General features: G+C 44.1%; 1 protein-coding gene across 1 annotated transcript in view; it reads right to left on the bottom strand.

Annotated features, from left to right (window-relative positions):
- Positions 1-13,626, bottom strand: part of slc37a1 (solute carrier family 37 member 1) — a 221,590-nt gene that overhangs the window by 183,766 nt on the left and 24,198 nt on the right. The window lies entirely within an intron of this gene.

Genomic DNA, 13,626 nt, shown 5'->3' with positions numbered 1-13,626 from the left:
TGTCTTTATATTCCTCAAGGGCTTCGTCTGTTCCTAGCCTTCCAGCCCTTACGAATGCTTCGTTTTTCTTTTTGACTAGGCTCACAATATCCCGCGTTATCCAAGGTTCCCAAAACTTGCCAAACTTATCCTTCTTCCTCACAGGAACATGCTGGTCCTGGAGTCCAATCAACTGACGTTTGAAAGACTCCCACATGTCAGATGTTGATTTACCCTCAAACAGCCGCCCCCAATCTAAATTCTTCAGTTCCTGCCTAATATTGTTATAATTAGCCTTCCCCCAATTTAGCACCTTCACCCGAGGACTACTCTTATCCTTTATCCACAAGTACCTTACAACTTATGGAATTATGGTCACTGTTCCCGAAATGCTCCCTTACTGAAACTTCGACCACCTGGCTGGGCTCATTCCCCAATACCAGGTCCAGTACGGCCCCATCCCTAGTTGGACTATCTACATATTGTTTCAAGATGCCCTCCTGGATGCTCCTTACAAATTCTGCCCCATCCAAGCCCCTAGCACTAAGTGAGTCCCAGTCAATATTGGGGAAGTTAAAATCACCCACCACTACAACCCTTTTACCTTTACATCTTTTCAAAATCTGTCTACATATCTGCTCCTCTACCTCCTGCTGGCTGTTGGGAGGCCTGTAGTAAACCTCCAACATCATGACTGCACCCTTCATATTCCTGAGCTCCACCCATATTGCCTCGCTGCATGACCCCTCCGAGGTGTCCTCCCGCAGTACAGCTGTGATATTCTCCTTAACCAGTAATGCAACTCCCCCACCCCTTTTACATTCCCCTCTATCCCGCCTGAAGCTTCTAAATCCCGGAACATTTAGCTACCAATCCTGTCCTTCCCTCAACCAAGTCTCTGTAATAGCAACATCATAGTTCCAAGTACTAATCCAAGCTCTAAGTTCTTCTGCCTTACCTGTTATACTTCTCACATTGAAACAAATGCACTTCAGACCACCAGTCCCCGCTGTGCTCTGCAACATCTCCCTGCCTGCTCTTCCTCTTAGTCTTACAGGCCTTATTTACTAGCTCCCCCTCAGTTATTTCACCTGCTGTCCTACTGCTCTGGTTCCCACCCCCTGCCACACTAGTTTAAACCCTCCCGAGTGACACTGGCAAACTTCACAGCCAGGATATTTGTGCCCCTCCAGTTTAGATGCAACCTGTCCTTCTTGTACAGGTCCCACCTGTCCCTGAAGAGATCCCAATGATCCAGATATCCGAAACCCTCCCTTCTACACCAGCTGTTCAGCCACGTGTTTAGCTGCACTATCTTCCTATTTCTAGCCTCGCTGGCACGTGTCACAGGGAGTAATCCCGAGATTACAACCCGGGAGGTCCTGTCTTTTAATTTTCTACCTAACTCCCTAAACTCCCCCTGCAGGACCTCATCACTCTTGCTGCCTTTGTTGTTGGTACCGATGTGTACCACAACCTCTGGCTGTATTGAGGAATACAAAATTATGAGGGGCATTGACAGGGGAGATAGGAAGAAACTTTTTCCCTTAGCAGAGGTGTCAATAACCAGGGGGCATAGATTTAAGGTCAGGGGCAAGAGGTTCAGAGGGGATTTGAGGAAAGAAATTTTCATCCAGAGGGTGGTTGGAATCTGGAACACACTGTCTGAAGGGGTGGTAGAGACAGGAACCCTCACAACATTTAAGAAGTATTCAGATGAGCACTTGAAACGCCATAGCATACAAGGCTATAGGCCAATACTGTAATATGGAATTAGAATAGACAGGCTTGATAGCCGGCGTGGACACAGTGGGTAGAAAGGCCTGTTTTTGTGCTGTATAACACTGTGACTATGACTCTATGACTCCACTCTTCCTTTTCAAAAAATTATTCAATTTCCTTTTAAATTAGAGTCTCTGCTTCAATAGTCAGCAGTGGTGAAATATTCAATTTTCGAATAGCCCACTGTATGAAAACATTTCCTCTAGTGTTCATCTTCATTCAATAATCTGGACTGCCTCTTTGCTAACAATTTACCTACCAGTAAAAGGTATCTTTCACTCACACCCTTTCAAAATATCGAACATCTCACTTCGATTCCACTCTTAACCTTCACTGTTCCCGTGATATAAGACCCAATTTTCAAGCTTTTCCACAGAACAACAGCCTCTTCATCCTGGTCCCATTCTGATGGAAGTATTCAACTGGAGAAGGGCTAATTTCGGAACAAAGGAATATAGGAGCAGGAATAGGTTATTCGGCCCTTCGAGCCTGCTCCACCATTTAAAGATTATCACGGCTGATCTGGTTGTGGTCTCAACTCCACTTTCCTGTCTGTCCCCAAAACTCTTGACTCCCTTAACTATCAAAAATCTATCTAACTCAGCCTTGAATAAATTCAATGATCCAGCCTCCACTGCTTTCTGGGGAAGAGAATTCCACAGACTAATGTGCCTCAGAGAAAAAAAAAAATCTTATCTCCATCTTAAAAGGGAGACATCTTATTCTTAAACTATGTCCCCAAGTTCTAGTCTCCCCCACAACCCCCTCAGTGGTTAGTACCGCAGCCTCACAGCTCCAGGGACCTGGGTTCAATTCTGGGTACTGCCTGTGTGGAGTTTGCAAGTTCTCCGTGTCTGCGTGGGTTTCCTCCGGGTGCTCCGGTTTCCTCCCACCACCATAAGACTTGCAGGTGATAGGTAAATTGGCTGTTACAAATTGCCCCTCGTGCAGATAGGTGGTAGGGCATATGGGATTTCTGTAGCGTTAGTATAAATGGGTGGTTGTTGGTCGGCACAGACTCTGTGGGCCGAAGGGCCTGTTTCAGTGCTGTATCTCTAAATAAAAAAAATAAATAAAAGTAATTGAACAATGGCAGACCTTCAAAGAGGAGATAGTTTGGATACAGACAAGACACACATTCCCAAGAGAAGGAAAGGAAGAGATTCCAAAGCTATAGCACCCTTCATGATGAAAGATCTAGAGGTTGGGGAGGGTTTAAACTAAAATGGCAGGGGAATGGGAACCACTGCAAGGAGTCAGAGGAGGGGGGATCAAAGACAAGAACAAAAGACAGTAAGGAGAATAAGAAAAGTGATAGGCAGAGAAATCAAGGGCCAGAATAAAATAGAGCCACAGTGAAAAATAGTGGGAAGGGGACAAGTAATGTTAAAAAGACAATTCTTAAGGCTTTGTGCCTTAACGCACGGAGCATTCGCAATAAAGTGGATGAATTAATCGTGCAAATAGCAGTAAACGAGTATGATATAGTCGGGATTACGGAGACATGGCTGCAGGGTGACCAAGGATGGGAAATGAAAATCCAGGGATATTCAGTATTTAGGAAGGACAGACAAAAAGCAAAAGGCGGTGGAGTTGCATTGCTGGTTAAAGAGGAAATTCACAATAGTGAGGAATGATATTAGCTCTGACGATGTGGAATCTGTATGGGTCGAGCCGAGAAACACTAATGGGCAAAAAATGTTAGTGGGGGTTGTATATGGACCCCCAAACTGTAGTGGTGATGTTGGGAATGGCATTAAACAGGAAATTAGAGACGCATGCGATAAAGGAACATCTGTAATTATGGGTGAGTTTAATCTGCATATAGATTGAGCAAATCAAACTGGTCACAATACCGTAGAGGAAGAATTCATGGAGTGTATACAGGATGGTTTTCTGGACCAATACATTGAGGAACCAACTAGACAACAGGCCATCCTAGACTGCGTATTGTGTAATGAGAGAGGAATAATTGACAATCTAGTGGTGTGAGACCCCTTGGGGGATGAGCGACCATATGACAGAATTCTTCATCAAGATGGAGAGTGACGTAGTTGATTCTGAGACTAGGGTCCTGAATCTTAGTAAAGGAAACTACGAAGGTATGAGGTGCGAGTTGGCTATGATGGATTGGGAAACATTACTTAAAGGGATGACGGTGGATAGGCAATGGCAAACATTTAAAGAATGCATGGATGAACTGCAACAATTGTTTATTCCTGTCTGGCGCAAAAGTAAAACGGGAAAGGTAGCCAAACCATGGCTTACAGGGGAAATTAGAGATAGCATTAGATCCGAGGAAGAGGCACACAAATTCACCAGAAAAAACAACAGACCTGAGGATTGGGAGCAGTTTAGAATTCAGCAAAGGAGGACCAAGGGATTGATTAAGAAGGGGAAAATAGAGTACAAGAGTAAGCTTGCGGGGAACATAAAAACTGACTGTAAAAGTTTCTATAGGTATGTGAAGAGAAAGAGATTGAAGATAAGTATAGGTCCCTTACAGTCAGAAACAGGGGAATTTATTATGGGGAACAAAGAAATGGCTGACCAACTAAATGCATAGAGTCATAGAGTTATACAGCACAGAAACAGGCCTTTCGGCCCATCGTGTCCATGCCGGCCATCAAGCACCTAACTATTCTAATCCCAATTTCCAGCGCTTGGCCCGTAGCCTTGTATGCTATGATGTTTCAACTGCTCATCGAAATACCTCTTAAACATTTTGAGGGCTCCTGCCTCTACCACTTCTTCAGGCAGTGCGTTCCAGATTCCAACCACCCTCTGGGTGAAACTTTTTTCCCTCAAATTCCCCCAAAACCTCCTTCCCCCTACCTTAAATCTATGCCCCCTGGTTATTGATCCCTGCGCTAAGGGAAAATGTCTCTTCCTATCTCACCTATCAATGCCCCTCATAATTTTGTACACCTCGATCAGGTCCCCCCTCAGCCTTCTCTGCTCTAAAGAAAACAACCATAGCCTATCCAGTCTCTCTTCATAGCTGAAATGCTCCAGCCCAGGCAACATCCTGGTGAATCTCCTCTGCACCCTCTCCAGTGCAATTACATCCTTCCTATAGTGTGGTGACCAGAACTGTACACAGTATTCCAGCTGTGACCTAACTAGCGTTTTATACAGCTCTATCATAACCTCCCTGCTCTTATATTCTGTGCCTCGGCCAATAAAGGCAAGTATCCCATATGCCTTCCTAACCACCTTATCTACCTGTACTGCTGCCTTCAGTGATCTATGGACAAGTACACCAAGGTCCTTCTGTACTTCCTAGGGTCCTACCATCCATTGTATATTCCCTTGCCTTGTTAGTCCTCCCAAAATGCATCAACTCACACTTCTCAGGATTAAATTCTATTTGCCACTGTCCGCACCATCTTACCAGCCCATCTATATCGTCCTGTAATCTAAGGCTTTCCTCCTCATTATTTACGACACCACCAATTTTTGTGTCATCTGAGAAATTACTCATCAAACCTCTGATATTCACGTCTAAATCATTAATGTACACTACAAACAGCAAGGGTCCCAGCACCGATCCCTGTGGTACACCACTGGTCACAGGCTTCCACTCACAAAAACAACCCTCGACCATCACACTCTGCCTCCTGCCACTATGCCATTTTTGGATCCAATTTGCCAAATTGCCCTGGATCCCATGGGCTCTTACCTTCTGAACCAATCTCCCATACGGGACCTTATCAAAAGCCTTACTGAAGTCCATGTAGACTACATCAACTGCTTTACCCTCATCTACACACCTAGTCACCTCCTCGAAAAATTTAGTCAAGTTAGTCAGACATGATCTCCCCCTGACAAAGCCATGCTGACTATCCCCGATTAATTCCTGCCTCTCCAAGTGGAGATTAATCCTGTCCTTCAGAACTTTTTCCAATAATTACCCAACCACTGATGTTAGACTCACCGACCTGGCTTATCCCTGCTACCCTTCTTGAATAATGGTACCATATTTGCTGTCCTCCAGTCCTCTGGCACCTCTCCCGTGGCCAGAGAGGATCTGAAAATTTGTGTCAGAGCCCCTGCTATCTACTCCCTTGCCTCACATAACAGCCTGGGATACATCTCATCTGGACCTGGGGATTTATCCACTTTTAAGCACGCTAAAACAGCTAAAACTTCCTCCCTTTCAAGGCTAATATGTTCAAGTATATCGCAATCACCCTCCCTGATCTCTACACCTACATCGTCCTTCTTCATAGTGAACACTGATGAAAAGTAATCATTTAAAACCTCATTTATGTCCTCCAGCTCCACACACAGATTGCCACTCTGGTCCCTAATGGGCCCCACTCTTTCCCTGGTTATCCTCTTGCCCTTAATATACTTATAAAATGCCTCAGGATTTTCCTTTATTTTGCCCGCCAATGTTTTCGCATGTCCCCTCTTTGCTTTCCTAATTACTTTCAGTACCCCCCCACCCCCTCTACACTTTCTATACTCCTCTAATGCCTCCGCAGTTTTCAGCGCTCTCAATCTGCCATAAGTCTCCTTTTTTCCCCTGATCCTATAGTCTATATCCCTTGACATCCAGGGTTCCCTGAACTTGTTGGTTCTACCCTTCACCTTAACAGGTACATGTTGGCTCTGAACTCTCACTATTTCCTCTTTGAATGACTCCTATTGCTTTGATGTAGACCTTCCTACAAGTAATTGCTCCCAGTCCACTTTGGCCAGATCCTGTTTTATCAAATTGAAATTGGCCTTCCCCCAATTCAGTACCTTTATTTCCTGCCCGTCTTTGTCCTTTTCCATAACTACCTTAAATCTTACAGAGTTATGGTCACTATCCCCGAAATGTTCGACCACTTGTCCAGCTTCATTCCCTAGGATTAGGTTTCGTACTGCCCTTTCTCGTGTCGGACTTTCTACCTACTGGCTCAAAAAGCTCTCCTGTATGCATTTTAAGAATTCCGCCCCCTTTAAGCCTTTTGCACTAGGACTATTCCAGTTGATATTGGGGAAGTTAAAATCCCCTACTATTATTACCCTATTATTTTTACACCTCTCAGGGATTTTATAGCAGAGCACTTGGAGAACAATGGTAGAATCGGACAGAGTCAGCATGGATTTACGAAAGGGAAATCATACTTGACAAATCTACTAGAATTCTTCGAGATGTAACTCGTAGAGTTGATGAGGGGGAGCCAGTGGATGTGGTTTATTTGGACTTTCAGAAGGTTTTCGGCAAAGTCCCACATAAGAGATTAACATGCAAAATTAAAGCCCATGGGATTGGGAGTAGTGTATTGCGATGGATAGAAAATTGGTTGGCAGACAGGAAACAAAGAGTAGGAATAAATGGGTCTTTTTTCCGAATGGCATGCAGTGACTAGTGGGGTACCGCAGGGATCGGTGCTAGGACCCCAGCTATTCACAATATATATTAATGATTTAGATGAGGGAACTAAATGTAATATCTCCAAATTTGCAGATAACACAAAACTGGGTGGGAGGGTGAGTAGTGAGGAGGATGTCGAGAGGCTTCAGGGTGATTTGGACAAGTTGAGTGAGTGGGCAAATGCATGGCAGATGCAGTATAATGTGGATAAATGTGAGATTATCCATTTTGGTAGCAAAAACAGGAAGGCAGATTATCTGAACGGCTATAAACTGAGAGAGGGGAATATGCAGTGAGACCTGGGTGTTCTCATGCACCAGTCACTGAAGGTGAGCATTCAGGTCCAACAAGCAGTAAAAAAGGCTAACGGTATGTTGGCCTTCAAAGCGAGAGGATTCAAGTATAGGAGCAGGGATGTCTTGCTGCAATTATACAGGGCCTTGGTGAGGCCACACCTGGAATATTGTGTGCAGTTTTGGTCTCCTTATCTGAGGAAGGATGTTCTTGCTATAGAGGGAGTGCAGCAAAGGTTTACCAGACTGATTCCTGGGATGGCGGGGCTGACGTATGAGGAGATATTGAGTCGGTTAGGATTATATCCGCTGGAGATCAGAAGAGTGAGGGGTGATCTCATAGAAACCTATAAAATTCTAACAGGACTTGGTAGGGTAGATGCAGGAAATCCAATTTCCTTTGGAATTTATTCATTGTCTCTGCTTCCACCACCCTCGTGGGCAGCGGGTTCCAGGTCATTACCACTCACTGCGTACAAAAGCTCATTCTCACATTCCCTCTGCATCGCTTGACCAAAACCTTCAATCTGTGACCCCGAGTCCTTGTACCATTAGTTAATGGGAATGGTTTTTCATTGTCCAACTTATCCAAACCTGTCATAATCTTGTACACTTCTATTAAATCTCCTTTGTTCCAAGAAAAACACCACCAGCTTTTCCAACCTCACCTTGTAGCTAAAATCCTCCATCCCTGGAACCATTCTGGCAAATCTCCTCTGCACCCTCTCAAGGACTCTCACATCCTTCCTAAAGTGTGACGACCAGAACTGGATGCAATACCCCAGTTGGGGTCTAACCAGAACTTTATAAAGGTTCAGCATAACTTCCCTGCTTTTGTACTCAATGCCTCGATTTATGAATCCCAAGATTCCATATGCTTTACTAACCACTCTCAACATGTCCTGCCACCTTCAAAGATCAATGCACATGAACCCCCAGGTCCCTCTGTTTCTGCACACTCTTTAGAACTGCGCTATTAAGTATATATTGACTCTCCCTACTTCTTCTGCCAAAATGCATCATCTCACACTTGTCAGTATTAAATTCCATCTACCACCTGTCTGCCCATTCTGCTAGCTTATGTCCTGTTCCAGGAAGTTCATATCATCTTCACTGTTTTTGCCACTCCTCAAGTTTGGCGTCATCGGCTAATTTTGAAATTCTACTCTGTATTCCAAGATCCAAGTAATTTATATACAGCAAAAAAAGCAGTGGTCCCAGCACTGACCCTTGGGGAACACCACAATCCACCATCCTTCAGCCTGAAAACCAATAATTTACTACAACTTGCTGTTATCTGTCCTTAAGACAATTTTTTTACCCAACTGGACACAGACTCTCCTATTCCATGAGCCTCAATTTTGTTAACCAGCCTTTTATATGGTACTTTATCAAATGCTTTCTTAAAATTCATATAAACATCTACCACATTCCCTTCATCAACCCTGGAGCGAAGGAGGCTGAGAGGGGACGTGATAGAGGTACACAAAATTATGAGAGGCATAGATAGGGTAGATAGCCAGAATCGGTTTCCCATGGTAGGGCTGACTAAAACTAGAGGGCATAGATTTAAGATGAGGGGGAGGAGGTTCAAAGGGGTAAATTTTCCACACAAAGAATAGTGGGTATCTGGAATGAGCTGCCAGAGGAGGTGGTGGAGGCAGGAACAGTATCAACATTTAAGAGGCATCGGGACAGGTACTTGAATGAGCAAGGCATAGAGGGATATGGAATTAATGCAGGCAGGTGGGATTAGTATAGATAGGCATTATGGTCGGCATGGACGCGGTGGGCCTAAGGGCCTGTTTCTATGCTGTACGACTCTATGACTCTATAACCTTCTCTGTTACTTCATCAAATAATTCGATAAGATTAGTCAAGCATGGTCTGCCTTTTACAAATCCATGACTGGCTATCTTTAATTAACTCAAACTTCTCAAAGTGTCCATTGATTTCTCCCCCTGATTATTGTTTCTAAAACCTTTCCCATCACTGATGTTAAACTAAATAACCTGTAGTTGCTTGGAATGTCCTTTCACCCTTTCTTGAATAAGGGTGTCACATTTTCCACTCTCCAATTCTCTGGCACATCCCCTGTATTTAGGGAAGATTGGAAGATTATGGCAAGCCCTTCCGCTATCTCCAACCCCACTTCGTTTAGCAACCTGGGATGCAAGCCACGTGGACCAGGTGACTTATCTGCCGTCAGCATAGCCAGACTTTTTAGTATCACCCCCCCCTCAATCTTTACCTCTACCGATTCTACTGATATTTTGTCAGATTCCATTTCCTTAATGAACACTGATACAAGTACTCATTATTAAATTATAGCTAAGAGGAAAGATTGGATCGGCTAGGGTTGTTTTCCTTCGAACAGAAGAGGCTGAGGGGTGACTTAATTGAGGTGTACAAAATTATGAGGGGCCTAGATGGAGTAAACAGGAAGGACCTGTTTTCCCTCGCGGAGATGTCAATTACCAAGGGGCACAGATTTAAGGTTATTGGTAGAAGGATTTGAGGGGACAGGAGGCAGAAACATTTTCCACCCAGAGGGTAGTGGGTGTCTGGAATTCACTGCCCGGATCGGCGGTGGAGGCAGAAACGCTCAACTCATTTAAAAGATACCTGGACCAGCACCTGAAGTGCTGTAACCTGCAAGGCTACAGACCACAGTGGCGCAGTGGTTAGCACCGCAGCCTCACAGCTCCAGCGACCCGGGTTCAATTCTGGGTACTGCCTGTGTGGAGTTTGCAAGTTCTCCCTGTGTCTGCGTGGGTTTTCTCCGGGTGCTCCGGTTTCCTCCCACATGCCAAAGACTTGCAGGTTGATAGGTAAATTGGCCATTAGCAATTGCCCCTAGTATAGGTAGGTGGTAGGGAAAATATAGGGACAGGTGGGGATGTGGTAGGAATATGGAATTAGTGTAAGATTAGTATAAATGGGTGGTTGATGGTCGGCACAGACTCGGTGGGCCGAAGGGCCTGTTTCAGTGCTGTATCTCGAAAACTAAAACTAAAAAACTAAAACCACATGCTGGAAGGTGGGATTAGATTGGGCGGCTAATTTTTTCGGTCAGCGCAGACATGATGGGCTGAATGGCCTCCTCTGTGCCATAACTTTTCTATGGTTCTATTAACCTTGCCCTGTGCCCCTAAGCATATAATACCCTCTTTGTCCCTAAAAGGCCCTGCTCCATCTCTTACTACTCGCTTACTATTTACATGCGGTAGATGATTTTTGTGTTCCTTTTTATGTTGACTGCCATTCTATTCTCATTCTCTCTTTTCCAGTCTTATTTTCCTCTTCACCTCCCCTCTCAACTTATTGTCTATGGCCTGGTTCTCACCTGAAGGCTTCACCTGACATGCATTATACACCTTTTTTTTGTTTCCTCATAATCTCTATCTCCCTCGTTATCCAAGGAGCCCTGTTTTTGGTCCCCTTACCTTCCACCCTTGTTGGAATGTTTCTAGCCCGTACTTGAAACATCTCTTCCTTCAAGATAACCCATTGTTCCGATACAGCTCTTCCTATCAGTCGTCGGTTCCATTCTGCTCTGACGAGATCCCTTCTCATCATGTTGAAATTAGCCCTCGTCCAATCTAGATGGCCATTTAGGACGGAGATGAGGAGAAAATTCTTCACTCAGAGGGTTGTGAATCTTTGGAATTTTCTACCCTGGAGGGCTTTGGATGCTCATTGAGTCTTTTCAAGGCTGGGTTTCAATAGATTTTTGGGCACTAAGGGAATCAAAGGATATGGGGATCGGGCGAGACAGTGGAGTTGAGATAGAAGATCAGCCATGATCTTATTTAATGGAACAGTAGACTCGAGGGGCCGCATGACTCAGTCATGCTCCGATATCTTATACATTCCTTACATTTCCCACCCTATGGTTATCGGCAGTATGTGTCAAAGATCTACCTCACAGCCTTGGTACACCTCACCAAAACCCACAAATACAATTTTTTGTGGGGAAATCCATCGCTCTTCTTACGCATATAATCATGTTAATATGGTCGCTGCTCTGAACATTTTCATTTTGAAACAATGGCTTCCTCTTACCTTTCAAACCCTCCTCTAACAATCAACTTGTCAACTGCAATGAACCAACTAGGAGCTCAAAAATTAATTTCCATGTTATTCGAATGTTAGGCCCATACCTGACATTCTAGGGAAACTATTAATCAATCAAGAAATGGAAGTCACTAAATAGATTTTTGCTAGACAAGGGTGCTAAAGGTCATGGAGCCAAGAATATGGAGTTAGGATATAAAGGCTTGAGGTGGTGACTGGACTGTTCCTGTTCCTATTTTTTTTGTGGAATGTATGTGTCGCTGACTAGACCAGCATTTATTGCCCATCCCTAATTGCCCTTGAAGTGAGTAGCTTGCTAAGCCATTTCAGAGGGCATTTTAAGAGTCTACAACATTGCTGTGGGCCTGGTGTCACATGTTGGCCAAACCAGGTAAGGACGGTAGATTACCTTCCCTAAAGGACATTAGTGAACCAAATGGGCTTTTTAAAACAATCGACAATGGTTTCATGGTCATCATTACACTAGCTTTTAATTCCAGATTTATTAATTGAATTCAAATTTCACCATCTGCCATGGTAGGATTCGAACCCATGTCCCCAGAGCATTAGCCTGGGCTCTGGCTTACAAGTCCAGTGACATTAACACCATGCCACTGTAGTCACTGTTGTAATGTAGGAAACTTACTAGAGTGGTAACAGGGAAGAGGGACTTCAGTTAAGTGGAGAGACAAGAGAAGTTGGGATTGTTACCCTTGGAGTAGAGAAGATTCAGGGGAGATTTAATAGAGGTGTTCAAAATTATGGGGGATTGGAAGATAGGAGCAGGAGTAGGCCATTCAGGCCATCAAGCCTGCTCTGCCATTCACTACGACCATAGCTGATCATCCATTTCAATGCCTTTTTCCCACACTATCTCCATATCCCTTTATGTCATTGGTATTTAGAAATTTGTCAATCTCTGCTTTAAACATACTCAAAGACTGAGCTTCCACAGCCCTCTGGGGTAGAGAATTCCAAAGATTTACAACCCTCTGAGTAAAGAAATTGCTCGTCATCTCTGTCCTAAATGGCTTTCCCCGTATTTCGAAGTTGTGTTCCCCTGGTTCTAGACTTCCCAACCAGCAGAAGCATCTTACCTGCATATACCCTGTCTATCCCTTTAAGTATTTTGTAGGTTTCAATGAGATCACCTCTCATTCTTTGAAACTCGAGAGAATACAGGCCCAGTTTCCCCAATCTCTCTTCAAAGGACAGTCCTGCCATCCCGGGAACAAGTCTGGTGAACCTTCATTGCACTCCCTCTATGGCAATAATATCCTTCCTAAGATAAGGTTTGATAGAGTGAATAATGAGAAACTGCTTCCAGGGGCAAGAGGATTGGTAACCAAAGAACAGAGATGTAAGATAATTAGTAAAAGAGCCTGGGAAGAGGAGTAGAAATCTTGTCATGCAGCGAGTTATGATGATCTGGAATGCACTGCCTGAAAGGGTGGTGGGAACAGATTTGACAGAGTATTGGATATACTTTGAAAGGAAACATTGCAGTGCTTTAGGGATTAGCAGCGGAGTAGACTAATGGGATAGCTTTCAAAGAGCTGGCACAGACAGCTGAATGGCCTCCTTCCATGAGGTATGATTCTATAATTTTCAAAATGTAGATCTGAAGTTTAACATTGCAGCCCATATTTGCAGTCTTGGGTTAAAGGTGCAATGCAAATTGAGCAATCTTCTTCTTTGGCCTCCTTGTCTCGAGAGACAATGGGGAAGCGCATGGAGGTAAGCAATAGGTAAGTGAATACCAAGCTTGAAGGCTTTACTCTACTCAAACTATGGCACACTGGCAATGTGAATCAATCTGCTTTCCACCCACTGCGACGAGCAGCCTATATTGCCACATGGGAACTTCTCTGCAACATGTTGATCCTTCGTGCTAATTTCCAAGTTCTGACGACAGGTATAATGACTGATACAGTGACACCCTTCTGATATGGATGATGTGACAGCACATGAATCCTGACTACAAACTGTTCTAATGTGGGCACTTGTCGCTCCTAAAAACCCAGTTCCCTCTCTACAGTTTTGCTGGGATTTCTGGGACTTTGAAGCCTGAAAATAGCAGTTCTATTCTTTAAAACTAAACTTGCTAATTTTTCATGAAATATT

The sequence above is a fragment of the Heterodontus francisci genome, chromosome 10, assembly GCF_036365525.1.
Source record: "Heterodontus francisci isolate sHetFra1 chromosome 10, sHetFra1.hap1, whole genome shotgun sequence".
NCBI lineage: Eukaryota > Metazoa > Chordata > Chondrichthyes > Heterodontiformes > Heterodontidae > Heterodontus > Heterodontus francisci.
The sequence above is the reverse complement of the archived record's forward strand: the minus strand, read 5'-3'. Positions and strand labels throughout refer to the sequence as shown.